This window comes from Rana temporaria, chromosome 1 (genome assembly GCF_905171775.1).
Source record: "Rana temporaria chromosome 1, aRanTem1.1, whole genome shotgun sequence".
Taxonomy (NCBI): domain Eukaryota; kingdom Metazoa; phylum Chordata; class Amphibia; order Anura; family Ranidae; genus Rana; species Rana temporaria.
The window spans coordinates 283,925,076-283,939,760 of NC_053489.1; the positions used below are offsets into that span (position 1 = coordinate 283,925,076).

At 42.2% G+C, this 14,685-nt stretch overlaps 1 long non-coding RNA gene across 1 annotated transcript in view; it reads left to right on the forward strand.

Annotated features, from left to right (window-relative positions):
* LOC120943195 overlaps nucleotides 1–11,612 on the forward strand; it is a 66,875-nt gene extending 55,263 nt beyond the window's left edge. Inside the window, exon 3 of the long non-coding RNA XR_005750271.1 lies at nucleotides 11,548–11,612. This is a non-coding gene — a long non-coding RNA (uncharacterized LOC120943195). The remainder of the gene's footprint in view (nucleotides 1–11,547) is intronic.
* Nucleotides 11,613–14,685: the final 3,073 nt, after the last annotated feature.

A 14,685-nucleotide genomic window follows, 5' to 3' on the forward strand; every position in this document is an offset into this window, starting at 1 on the left:
TGCACGTGGCCTAAGGCCTAATTTTTGTGCCCCTGTGTAACAGGGGCGTCTAATAACAATTTTTGATGCAATACTTTGCACGTGGCCTAAGGCCTAATTTTTGTGCCCCTGTGTAACAGGGGCGTCTAATAACAATTTTTGATGCAATACTTTGCACGTGGCCTAAGGCCTAATTTTTGTGCCCCTGTGTAACAGGGGCGTCTAATAACAATTTTTGATGCAATACTTTGCACGTGGCCTAAGGCCTAATTTTTGTGCCCCTGTGTAACAGGGGCGCCTAATAACAATTTTTGATGCAATACTTTGCACGTGGCTCCTTGTTGCGCTCCAATTACAGATATTGGGAGGGGTTGCAGTGTTATGTTGCGCCTAATAACAATTTTGGATGCAATACTTTGCACGTGGCCTAAGGCCTAATTTTTCTGCCCCTGTGTAACAGGGGTGTCTAATAACAATTTTTGATGCAATACTTTGCACGTGGCTCCTTGTTGCGCTCCAATTACAGATATTGGGAGGGGTTGCAGTGTTATGTTGCGCCTAATAACAATTTTGGATGCAATACTTTGCACGTGGCCTAAGGCCTAATTTTTCTGCCCCTGTGTAACAGGGGTGTCTAATAACAATTTTTGATGCAATACTTTGCATGTGGCCTAAGGCCTAAGGCACAATTTTTGTGCCCCTGTGTAACAGGGGCGTCTAATAAAAATTTTTGATGCAATACTTTGCACGTGGCCTAAGGCACAATTTTTGTGCCCCTGTGTAACAGGGGCGCCTAATAACAATTTTTGATGCAATACTTTGCACGTGGCTCCTTGTTGCGCTCCAATTACAGATATTGGGAGGGGTTGCAGTGTTATGTTGCGCCTATGGACACATTTTTATGCCCCTGTGTAACAGGGGCACCTAATAACAATTTTTGATGCAATACTTTGCACGTGGCTCCTTGTTGCGCTCCAATTACAGATATTGGGAGGGGTTGCAGTGTTATGTTGCGCCTACGGACACATTTTTATGCCCCTGTGTAACAAGGGCGCCTAATAACAATTTTTGATGCAATACTTTGCACGTGGCTCCTTGTTGCGCTCCAATTACAGATATTGGGAGGGGTTGCAGTGTTATGTTGCGCCTACGGACACATTTTTATGCCCCTGTGTAACAAGGGCGCCTAATAACAATTTTTGATGCAATACTTTGCACGTGGCTCTTTGTTGCGCTACAATTACAGTATGTTTGAGGGGTGCCCTTTTTTCTACAATTTTGCTTTCCCAAAAAGATAATGCCACCCCCCCACCACCCCTAAAATAATCGAGATATTGTTCCCACACAGCACGTGCGCAACCAGTATTAAATTACTTTGTTCTTATAATAATTTAATGTTGTGCAGGGACATTTCTAAACATGTGTCACTACTAGAGACACACAGCAGGTGTGATATTTGAAGGAATTTTTCATTTTTTTTTTTTCACTTTAAACATCATTAAAATCGCTGCTCCGCAAAAACGTCCGTTTTTAAAATATTTTTTTCGATTGATACATGTTCCCTGGGGCAAGACCCGGGTTCTGAAAGACGTTTACCAACATTAAATTGAATATTGGTCTTTAAAATGATCGTTTTTGAATTCGAACGTTCGAGTCCCATAGACTTCAATGGGGTTCTAAATGTTCGCGCGAACCCGCGGTCTGTTCGAACGTTCTGATGCGAACCGAACCCGGGTATGTTCGGCTCATCCCTACTGGCAATAGGTTTCTGGCAATTTTAACTCATGTTCGTTTTTTAAGAATGTTGTCCTTATATTTAGGATGCCGGGTGTCATAGAGCATTGGGTTCTCCCTGACAAGGCGGATAAGCTCCTCGCAATCCACACACTCGTTCATCTTTTCTGTCACTTTTTTGCTCCATCTTTTTCGACATGGCTACTCACCTCAGCGGCATGAAACAGACAGGGGAGGAACTTGGAAAAGGGGGAGGTGGAGGAGGAGGAGAGAAAACTTCTGTTCAAACCGCAACACATTGGCGAATTAGATGCGTTCCCATAGAAGATAATGGGCCTGAATTCGCACCAGAGCCGCACCGCAAGGCCTAAAAAACGCACACGTTTTTTCTGCAATGCGCAGTGCGAATGCATCGCACATATGTGAACCAGCCTCATAGAAAACAATGTATTTAGAATTGTTCTTCGAATTGGATGCGGTTTAAGCCACACTCAATTCGTATAGGCCTTACACTCTTACACGCAATTAGTTTAGTAATGTGCATGTAGACATACAATTTTTTTGTGGTGCTTTTTTTTGCAAAAAATTCTAATGTTAGTGCATTTAATTTCTTGATTTAAAATGTCATGTTTAAATTGGGGCCTAGTACAAGTCATTTAATACACACGTGTAGGCACAAAAATATTTTGCACACTTTCTCCAGCAAAATAATTAAGCATTATTGTTTATTTTTTGATGGTGGGTGTTCTGCTAAAAAATGGGGCCTAGCTCAAGCTACAATAGTTTGTGTGCCTGAGCCCAGTCACCATCCAACACTGCTGTCAGTCAAAGCCTGTGAAGAAGAAGCAGGGGGGTCGAGCTTGGAATAGAGCCAGTAAGCGTGCCCCCATAAAAGTGGCTTGCTCTAGGGGCACTCGGAAGGCAGGAGGAGACAGAAGCATCGGCAGGGTATCCCAGAGGAGGCAAGTTGGGGAGGCTCTGTGCAAGATCACTGCACAGAACAGGTATGTAAAAAAAAAATTATTAAAGAATTTTCATTTAAAGGGTAACTGGGGTCTCTCCCTCCTGATCAAGAAATGGCCTAGTGAAAGTGCTTAAGTGGTAATTACATTTTGAATTATTAAAATACACAAATACTATCCTCATATAATGTGTACCTGTCTCTATCAATAGTGCATAGTGTGGATCCTAGGCATGCTCATCTTCCCCTGCAATCATCTTTTCTGGCCATATGCTTCAACACTAGGCAGTCCAAAGAAATGCATGGCTCCCCTCTAGTACATAGGAAGTGTGATCTGCACTTCAGAGGGCTCTGGAGGAGAAAGAGTAAAGAGATAGGGGCAGATCCTCAAAGAAATTACGCGGCGTATCTTTGTTTTGGTATCCACAAAACAAGATACGACAGCATCTGTGTTAGATCCGACAGGCGTACGTCTTTGTACGCCGTCAGATCTTAGATGCAATTTTTCGGCTTCCGCTAGGTGGCGTTCCCGTCGTAATCCGCGTCGAGTATGCAAATGAGCTATTTCCGACGATCCACAAACGTACGAACGGCCTGCCTCCTGACGTCATCATGCTCCCCGGAACAGACCGACACAGGAGAAGGAACGAGAGGGGACGCCGAGACCCGCTGTGCACACCGCATGTGTTATATACCGATCGGGCGCATATTACAACAACTTTCCTGTAAGTGCATTACCACTATTTTTATTAAAACCTCTGTTGCAGTCTACACTATGGTTTTTCTTTTGTCTTTTACCTGAGATCCTCATCAGTGCCTGATTGAACCAGCTCCAGCCATAGAGTCTTATTGGAAGACTATAAACAAACCCTATGCTTGGTCTGACCGCCAGTTTGTGGTCTTAGTTTCTGGTAAGGAGACTGCATCTCTCTCACTTTGGTGTTTACTTAGTGGGAGAAGGTTTAATGCCTGCTATTACATCACCCATTTTAAGAAGAATCTGGGTTCATTTCTTATTCTTATTTCACGTGGGATTGTTTTATGGACTTTTTAACCCTTATTTGTGCTCATGTCTCATTCTCTGAATTTTATTTATTTTGCTATTCACAGAGTGTCAGTCACTTATTATGCTTTCATTACCATTCATCATTTGTTTTAATCACGTTAAGTTTGTGGTTTTTCAATTTGCTTTTATTTTATTACTATATTCAATAGTTTTGAATTGTTGGTATCATTACCAAACTTTCACATAATTGTTTTTGCGCCATACCTCATCTTTTAACACATTTTTTTAAATTGTATCTACATTTTTTTGGTACTGGCAGCATTTGCACATTTTTTGTTTAGCGCAGTGTTTTCTCCCATTTTTTCCAGTCTTCTGTGAATTAATACACTGATATTTTAATTTAAAAATAATTTTTTTTTACCTGGTTTGTCACTCCTTAACTGTAACCTACTGTACTAAAGCTACTTTCAAAGTGTGAATCAAGTCTGTAAAATTTTTGCTGGGTGTAATCCTAGACTCTGACCCCTCCTTCAGCCCCCACATCCAGTCACTGGCTAAATCTTGCCGCCTTAACCTTCACAACATTCCAGAATTTGTTCCTTCTTGACTAACGACACCACAAAACAACTTATTAACTCCTTGGTTATTTACCGCCTCGACTACTGCAACTCTCTCCTCAATGGCCTACCCTAACACAGGCTATCCCCCCTTCAGTCTATTATGAGTACTGCTGCTAGACTCGTACACCTCACTAACTTATCCATGACTGCCGCACCTCTCAACCTGCCAATTCCTTCACTGGCTTCCACTACCCTACCATATATATTTCAAATTACTAACCACAACATACAAGGCCATCCACAACATCGCCCCCAGCTACATCACCAACCTCATCTGCAGATATCGCCCAAATCGTCCTCTCTGCTCCTTCCAATACCTCCTGCTCTCCACCTCCCTTGTTACCTCCTCCCATGCTCACCTCCAGGACGTCTCTAGAACCTCTCATATCCTCTGGAACTCCCTGCCCTGATATGTCCAGTCAGCCCCTACCTTGTCCACCTTTAGGAGATCCCTGAAAGCTCATTTATTCAGGGAAGCCTATCCCACACCCACCTAAGAACTGTACCCTAGCCACTCCATCAGACCATCTCCTGCAGCGTTTACCTTTTGTAACACCTCCCCCCTCCCAGGCTCAAGTCCTGCGGGAATGCATGGGAATGGAGTTCCTGCACTTTTTTCACAGCAGGAACGCAGTTCCCTTGGCAGGACTAGAGCAGCCGAGAGCAGCCGAGCCGCCCCAGCCAATCCTTCACTAAGCGGCGATGCCCAGCTCGAGTCACTGTCAGGGGCAAGCGAACCTTAGTAATCCTTTATGTTACTGGCCGCATCGGGTATTGTGCGGGTATTCCGTCACTTCCTCGATGCCGCAATGTCTCCTGGGAGCTTTTGTCATTGTTCCCAGGAGACATTGCGGAGGTCTGCCGCGAGTTATCGCAGGATTTAGAATGAACTTAAAGTTCTTTCTAAATCCTGCGATAACTCACGGCAGACCTCCGCAATGTCTCCTGGGAACAATGACAAAAGCTCCCAGGAGACATTGCGGCATCGAGGAAGTGACGGAATACCCGCACACTACCCGATGAATCCATATAGAGGAAGTGGCCAGTAACATAAAAGATTACTAAGGTACAGTGGATAAAAAAAAAAACATGTGGTTTAGTAATTATGCATATGAGCCTATGATTTATTTTTTTGGTGGGGGAGTGGATCTTGGGTGGGAGTTCCCACACTTTTTTCCCCAGGACTTGACCCCTGCCCCCCTCCCTTTAGAATGTAAGCTCCATGAGCAGGGTCCTCCTGTCCCTTCTGTATTGAGCTGTATTGTAATTGTGCTGTCCTATCTCTACATTGTAAAGCGATGCGCAAACCATTGGCGCAATATAAATCCTGTATATATATACTTTTTTGCATTTTTTTCTGACAAATTTCATTATATAAACTGATTATATAATAAATGTAATTTCTTAATTAAAATCCAGCTTCTGACGCCCATTGAAACTGCAGCCTAGTAAATGTGCTTAAATATAGAGCATGGAGTCAATACAATATTTTTGGCTTATTCCTGTGACATAAAACTCTATTTTGTATTTGTATTTGTTGTCTCCCTGTGAAACTGTGGGCCAAATGATTTTTCTGTTTTATGTTCTGCAGACCATACCAACTCCATTGGCAACAGATGCCTACACTACAGAGTTCTTTTCAATTTCTGCAGTATTAGGTGCTCCTATACTGTTCTAGTGCTAGCCAATTTCTACCAAACACATACCTGAAATGTATATTTTGAATATTTTGGGAATACAGAGATGGAAGAGGGGGTTCATGAAATGTGGGGCTATGGGTTGGGTGTACTTTGTTGTGATGTTTAATTAAACTTAAAAAAAAATTAAAAAATCAGTTTGTTAAAAAATAAATGTGTGCAATAAGAAGTGCATAAAAGTAAATAAAAGTAAAACACATTTAAATTATGTGATACAATCAAACAATTTCACTGACATTGTTCATGAGCAATAAACTTCCATAACACCACATATGGCTTAAAGGAATCTTCCAAGTATGTCATTAAAAGGATTGGTATTTTCCCATATAGCCTTCAAAGTTGCATTAAAAGGAGGACCTTCCCCCCACTAAGCAAGCTTTGCCTTACCCTCCACCCTTCCACCCACCCCCACATTGACTTGAATAGGGTTGGGATTAAAATTCTAGAGTTTACAATGAATTCGACAAATGGACTTGGAATTGAGCCTAGGCACATTCACCCATTATTAAACCTTCACTATTAGAAAAACAGTGTGTAACTCCCTTTCTCTCCCCTAGATGGTACGAGTATTGTTAGGTTCTACATTTTTACTAATATGGGCTATATATGCACTTTATATTTCATATACAGTACATCTTTACAATTTATGAGCAATGTAGGACTTGTAAATTATCAGCGCTGTAAGCTGATAATTATAGAATTTGTACATTAGCTTTTCAATAAAATATGGTCTTTCATGTAGTGTATATTTCAGTTTCGAGAAACCCATAAAGAATATAATTAAAGTATTGAATCAAACCAAATACCCATAACATTGTCAAATCTGATAAGGATGACAAACAAGTTTCTTAACTTGCCAAAATGACAACAATGGTGTGACAACAAAATCAAGCTGCTTCAATAGTAATCAGTTATGTAGAACAAAATGAACACTTCAAAGGCTCCTTGTTCATTAACTACATATCTGTTCAAGAAACATTGGTTCTGTGTTTTTTTTGGGGGGTCCTTTTCATCTATTTCAGTCATGTTAACAATAAATTAATTGTGGTTTGCAGTAGTACTGTAGTAATCCACAAATGGTTTGATAAACGTAATTGTTACTAAACCCACAACAGTAAAATCAGTCTGTATATACAGTGAAGCATGCTTGTTATACTCACTGTGGAGCCTAAGGGGTTAATCCTCTACATAGTGTAGCTCCTGTCTTCTCTGATCCTCCCCTTCTTCCGCTGTCCCCAATCCATCTCTTCATAAGACAGAGCCTTTGGAGTCACTCTGCACATGCTCAGTTTGGTAGAGATTTTTTTTTGTTTTCTTGGGATGGTGCGTGTGATCAGCACAGGGCCAATCAGAACTGTCCAGACAAAAAATCAGGGGTCCTGCAGCCTCAAAGGACAGTCAGGGTAGAATGAAAACTCCTCCTACAAGCTTTAACCAGACACTAATATAATGCATAAGATTGCTAAATGCTGCTGAGGAGAAAAGGTATTTAGATTTACAAAATTATTTGCATTTACATGTACTGTGTACTGTGGGAGACCAGGTATAGTGAATGCAGGGCCCTGGGTTTAGTAACACTTTCATTTTGATTTATACCATTTAGTATATTTTTTTATATATTTTAGTCGAAACAAAAAAACTCCCTGCCTCACTCCATGCACATGATCTTCTCAGGCTAGAGTTAAAGTGTTACTAAACCCACAACAGTAAAATCAGTCTGTACTGTATATGCAGCATAGCATGCTTGTTATACTCACTGTGGAACTTAAGGTGTTAATCCCCTAAAGGGGGGGGCGGATTAACCATTTTCATATTACTGGGTTTAGTAACACTTTAATGTCTTACTTTAGTGGATGATGGTATCTGTGATGAGCCTATCCACATGGGCCTTAGGCAAATCAATTCTTATGACTTAGAAAAGCTAAACAGTCAATAAGCATTTTACATAGCCCAATGATAATCTAGTTAGCCTACAGAAATTCCAAGATATCCTTACTAACATGAAAATGTAATGCCATGCTTTGTCCTTAGTGCAAATCAAAATAGTAATGGTAACCAACATTTTATAATCGGCTAAAGAAGAAAAATCTCTCAGAAAAAAAATAATAAAACACAGGCACACATTTGTTATTGTAGCTTTATAAATGGTATAGGGTGCCAGTAAGAACTAGGAGCACTTGTGGTGCAAAGCAGATTTGCCTTTCGTAAATAACCCACCAATGTCTAAGGCCTCGTACAAACGGACGGACTGTCCGCTGAAAACGGTCTGCCGGACCGTTTTCAGCGGACATGTCCGCCCGGAGATTTCTGTCTGATGGTTGTACACACCATCAGACAGAAATCCGCTCGTACACGAAACGTGGTGACGTGACCGCGCCGTCGCCGCGACGATGACGCGGCGACGTGCACGGCCCTGGAAGTTCAATGCTTCCACGCATGCGTCGAATCACTTCGACGCATGCGAGGGATGGCGGCCGATCGGACATGTACGGTGAGTCTGTACAGACGACGAACATGTCTGACGGACAGGCTTCCAGCGGACACCTGTCCGGTCGGCCGTACACACGATCGAACATGTCTGCTGAAACTGGTCCGCGGACCAGTTTCAGCAGACATGTTCGGTCGTGTGTACGGGGCCTAAGGTGTAAAAGCAATGGCATGTGTACTAACCTGTACAACTCCTAATATTGGGTTAAAAAGAAATTGGATGCATTGTTTACATCTCAATTCATCTACACAAGTTAAATGCAATCTGAAGAATAAAAAAAATTGAGATATGGATGACCCCATTTTATCTTTAGAATGTCATAGATGAGTAGGTCTAAACCTGGCCCAGGGGACTCCAGCTGAATAACAATTATCCCAAAATGAGGGGAAACATTTTATATAGGCTGTGGGATCCATGTGTTGACAGCATAATCTGTCAGGACATAAAACTTATATTTGCTTTTACACCTTTAACCTAGAGCCCTCCAAGGTTAAAATACAATACAATACCCCCAAAAAAATTTTTTAACATGATATTCAGCCGAGTTGTCAGAATGACAATCGGCTGTTTTTTTTTTTTTTCAGTGCCGTACATACCGTATTTTCACCGCCGCTTCCGGGTATGTAATGTGCAGGACTGGGCGTTCCTAATTGATTGACATCCTTCCGACCGGCGCATACAGCGCTTCACGAGTTGCCGAAAGAAGCCGAACGCCGGTGCGCAGGCGCTGTATAGAGCCGACTCGCAATTCCGGCTTCTTTCGGCAACCTCGTGACAAGCTGTATGCGCCGGTCAGAAGGATGTCAATCAATTAGGAACGCCCAGTCCCGCAGATTACATACCCGGAAGCGGCGGTAAAAATACGGTATGTACGGCACTGAAATAAAAAAAAACAGCCGATTGTCAACATGACATTCAGCCGAGTTGTCAGAATAATTTTTTTTTTTTTTTGGGTGAACCCCCGCTTTAAGGTTGAAATATACAAATATTATATATAAATCCTGTGTCCCACACAACAATGTGGCTACTGAAAGAATGCTGAGCCTCAGGTATTCAAAACTGGAATGAAGGCAAGGTGCATGCAAGTTCTTGCAGTGGAAAAAAAGCAGGCATTTTTTATTCAGCCCCATGGGGCAAATGGAAAGATAAATGCTACCCTTTCCCCTATCAGATATCACTGATGATTCCCCAATGATTTATAATAAGTGATACTATTTTCCAATTTGTATTATTCTGCAAACCTGAACTCTGTGGAAATTCCATTGAAGTCAAGGTTAGCGACTCCTGCTGCTAAAATATGTCCTTTTTTGGGGCTTATAGGAAAACTATTGTCAAAAAGGGAAAGGGCAACTGGACATTTATCAAAGAAAAAAATTATGGGCTATTTAGTAAAGCTGTGAAATGAACACCAGTTTCCCAGGGCCTGTACCTGTACAATAATTTCACATTTATTCATAGATGGTGTAACCACTGCAGCATGGCCATCATGGGATCACTGACCTTTCATGCTGGGCCTGCATGGCAAAAATTAGCCTGGGATGCAGCATATGCTCTGGGGTACGTGGGGGAACTGCTGGTTTTGAGGAGTCAGGAGATGCCAGTGAGGTGGACAGGGGTAAAGGTGACTGCTCTGTCACAATTGTCCAAGACACATGTTGGATCAATATCCAGTTGTGTGCCCCATCCTACATTCTTCCCAGCCATCCATCAGAAAATTGACCCAGTGAAGAATATGTGGTGTCCCTGCGCTCACATACTGGACCATGTGTCTAGGGACATGCAGCTGGCAGTGGGTTCCAGCAACACAGACACATTACATTTTACATGCTGTTAAAGGGCAAGGGTGGCCTTTTGGGCAAAATAATGGTGGCTTGGTACCTGTCACTGTGGTGTGGCACAAGCTATAAACTTTCAATAAGGAGCTAATTCCATTAAGGTGCAATGGAAACAGCTGTAAAGCCAGCAGTTTTAGCAAGGTGGCATTAAGATACTAGGCCCAATGTGATTTGGGGATATTCCCTCTTCCACTCCAACATCTATACTGTACACTGATGAACCAAAGACTCTCACCCAGCGCTCACAATAACATTTTAAGAGCCAAAACTGTAAATAGTGAAAAACATAATGTAGAAGATCAGCAGGAGAAACCACCAGTCAGTCGGATAGGAGCAGAAAACCGGGAGTGGATTTTTTTCCAACACAGGCACAGATGAAGAAATCTGCAGCTCTTGGAAAAGACAGATCCAAGGAAGATCCAAAAATAACAAAGCACCAGTGTGCTGAATCAATAAAAAGTGCAAGTATTTAATAAACAAATAAAATCCAGACTTACACGTAGACAAAGGTAAACCAGCATCGAGGTGGTTTCAGGAACACGCCTCTTTTTTAAAGACAGGTTCAAGGAGGAGGAGTGTGGCCCATTTGCTGCTGGCTTAATATATTGAGGTGCTGGTTTCTTTATGCACGCGATACCCAAATGGTACATGGAAGGTCCAGCAATAGATACTTTAAAAAAGGTCCAGAAAAAAATCATCAATACTGAGTTTCACAGAGGGCAGAGTGTCTGGTATGATACACCCAAATCAATACCACCCCATCATATCTCCATAAGTGCCTCCTAAAGCAGCCACCCCAATTGCCATAATGGGCATCATGGCCCTAAACACAGTATCCACTGTGAACCCAACCTGCATCCCTATTTATTATTTATCATACTTGATATAAGATATAGGATTATAACATGTCGTCAAGTACTACAAGGTTTCCCTGCCTATTGTGTCTGTTTTATTGAATTTTTCTAATATTAATTTTTTTCTGTAGATTTCAACAGTCTTAAAAATGTGTTATAAAAAAAAAAAAAAGATCTGAAAAAAAAAAACTCAGCATTTACAAATGACAGAAAATGTTTTGTTTAGATAGGACTTTTTTCAGCCTTGAGGTCTAAATAACCCTTATATATTATTTTATATACTACATTTATACTACTTTGACTTGGTTTATTAGAAAAGCAAGTTACCTACTGTATATTACACATATCTAATAATTTCTGTAATTTTCTACAGGACTGCAGTGATCGTGCACGCTAGCATCCGACACAAAATTTAAGCAATGTTATACTTACAAAATGGTATGTATACATATGTAATATAAGTTAATATTAGAATTGCTATACTGTATAATTTTCAAACAGGGAACACAGTCTTTAATGTATGTTTTTTGTGTGTGCCTGGTATATTGAAACTGAAATGCTTTCGATCTTAATACATAGTCAGTGAAGTGGGTAAAGAACATGTACTGCTAAATTCAAGGGTTCAATCTTTTAAAAAGTGGTGCTCTGCACTTGAAAACCTTGGTAACCATACATTGCTAAATTATATATTGTAAGGCACTACCTGGCAGGATTGTGGACTTATCTATTGAGGGGTCCAAGGGTTTAATATTGATAAGGAACAAAACAAACCTGTTCTTGTCTCAGTCAGAATTGGATCTTGGAGCACAGAGACTTTGTGGAGCTTTGGGTGGGAAAAAGCCGTCATTCCCTGGTCCAAGTTTATACGCTGCTCAAAAAATTTAAAGGAACACTTTGAAAACATATCAGATCTCAACGGGCAAAAATCTCATGCTAGATATCTATACTGATATGGACTGGGTAATGTGTTAGGAATGAAAGGAAATGATGGAAATTAAAATTATCCACCTACAGAGAGCTGAATTCAAGGCCCCCCCGAAAATCTGTGAAAGTGAAAAAATTATGCAGCAAGCGAATCCATTTTGCTGAAATTGCAACAACTCAAAATGGTCCTCGGTAGTTTGTTTGGCCCCCAAGTGCTTGTATGCATGCCTGACAACATCAGGGCATGCTCCTAATGAGACGATGGATGGTGTCCTGGGGTATTTCCTCCCAGATCTGGACCACAGCATCACTGAGCTCCTGAACAGACTGAGGTGCAACCTGGCAGCACCGGATGGACCGAAACATAGTATCCCAGAGGTGTTCTTTTGGATTTAGGTCAGGTGAGCGTGGGGGCCATTCAATGGTATCAATTTCTTCATCCTCCAGGAACTGGCTGCATGCTCTCGCCACATGAGGCCAGGCATTGTCGTGCACCAGGAGGAACCCAGGACCCACTGCACCAGTGTAGGGTCTGACAATGGGTCCAAGGATTTCATCCCGATACCTAATGGCAGTCAAGGTGCCATTGTGTAACCTGTAGAGGCCTGTGCGTCCCTCCATGGATATGCCTCCCCAGACCATCACTGACCCACCACCAAACCGGTCATGCTGAATGATGTTACAGGCAGCATAAAGTTCTCCGTGGCTTCTCCAGACCCTTTCACGTCTGTCACATATGCTCAGGTTGAACCTGCTCTCATCTGTGAAAAGCATGGGGCACCAGTGGCGGACCTGCCAGTTCTGGTGTTCAATGGAAAATGCCAATCAAGCTCCACAGTGTCCACAGTGAGCACAGAGCACACTAGGGGATGTGGGGCCCTCAGGCCACCCCCGTGAAGTCTGTTTCTGATTGTTTGGTCAGAGACCTCCTTGTACAAATGAGCAAATACCGGTCCTGCTGATGGATTAAGGACCTTCTACGGCTCTGTCCAGCTCTCCTAGAGTAACTTCCTGTCTCCTGGAATCTCCTCCATGCTCTTGAGACTGTGCTGGGAGACACGGCAAACCTTCTGGCAATGACATGTATTGATGTGCCAACCTGGAGGAGTTGGACTGCCTGTGCAATCTTTATAGGGTCCAAGTATCGCCTCGTGCTACCAGTAGTGACACTGACCCTAGCCAAATACAAAACTAGTGAAAAACAGTCAGAAAAGATGAGTAGGGAAAAAAAATGTCAGACACCTCCACCTGAAAAACCATTCCTATTTTGGAGGTCGTCTCATTGTTGCCCTTCTAGTGCACCTGTTGTTAATTTCAATTAACAGCAAAGCAGCTGAAACTGATTAACAACCCCCTCTGTATACACCCCTCCCCCTCTGCTGCTTAACTGACCAGATCAATATCCCAGGAGTTTTGATTCAAAAGTGTTCCTTTAATTTTTTTGAGCAGTGTATTTACTTGCATATTGCAGTTGGAAAAATGAATTAGTCAGACTTATCACACGTTGATGACAGCAATTTGTGATAACAGGTTTGGGGTAACAAGGTAAAGTACAGCTTGACATCTGAACTCCAAGAAAACAGCAAACTACACAGAGGAAAAAAATATCTGTACTGATTTACCTAACAAAAGATTTGGAATTGTTTATAACCTATACTAAAATCTTTCTGCAGTCTACGCTATGGTTATGCAATACAGTGTAATCTGACGCCTGTCCCAGCCTGTGATTTGACAATGTAGGATTACAGCATACCAATAAGCTCATCAATATGCAATAGAGTAGAGCCTGACTGCCTTATATTGCTGCCTCTCCTGCTCCCAGCACTGCAGCACAGAGAATAACAGGAGGTTACGTTTCAAGAGTAATTTAGGTATTTATGCCTTAAAAATACATATAATATTTTTTAATAACCCCATAGCTGAATTAAAGCAGTCCACTTAAGGACCAAGCCTATTTTTTACACTTGGGCCCGGATTCACAAAGCACTTACGCCGACGTATCTTTATATACGCCGCGTAAGTGCACAGATGCGCCGTCGTATCTATGCACCTGATTCTTAAAGCTAGATACGCCTGAATTGTGGCTTCATCCGACCGACGTAAGTTTCCTACACCGTCGGAGCCTGGGCGCATATTTACGCTGGCCGCAAGGGGCGCTTCCATTGATTTACGCGTCGAATATGCAAATGACCGAGATACGCCGATTCACGAAAGTACTTGCGCCCATCGCTGTAATCTACGCCGTTTACGTAAAGCGTACGTCCGGCGTAAAGTTAAGCCTCAAAAAGCAGGTGTAAGTCATGTTAGGGTATGGACCAGGGAACAGCCGTCGTATTTTATGTCATTTACGTAAGTTGTACGTAAATGGGGCTGGGCGTAGGTTACGTTCACGTCGTAGGCATTGAGCCGTCGTATCTTAGGGAGTATATGCAACGTGATTCTGAGCATGCGCGCGCATGCACCGTTCGTTCGGCCCTTCATTTGCATGGGGTCACGCGTCATTTTAATAGATCATGCCCACTTCCTTCCTACTTTGAATTAGGCGGGCTTACGCCGGCCAATTTACGTTACGTCGGCGCAACAAAGG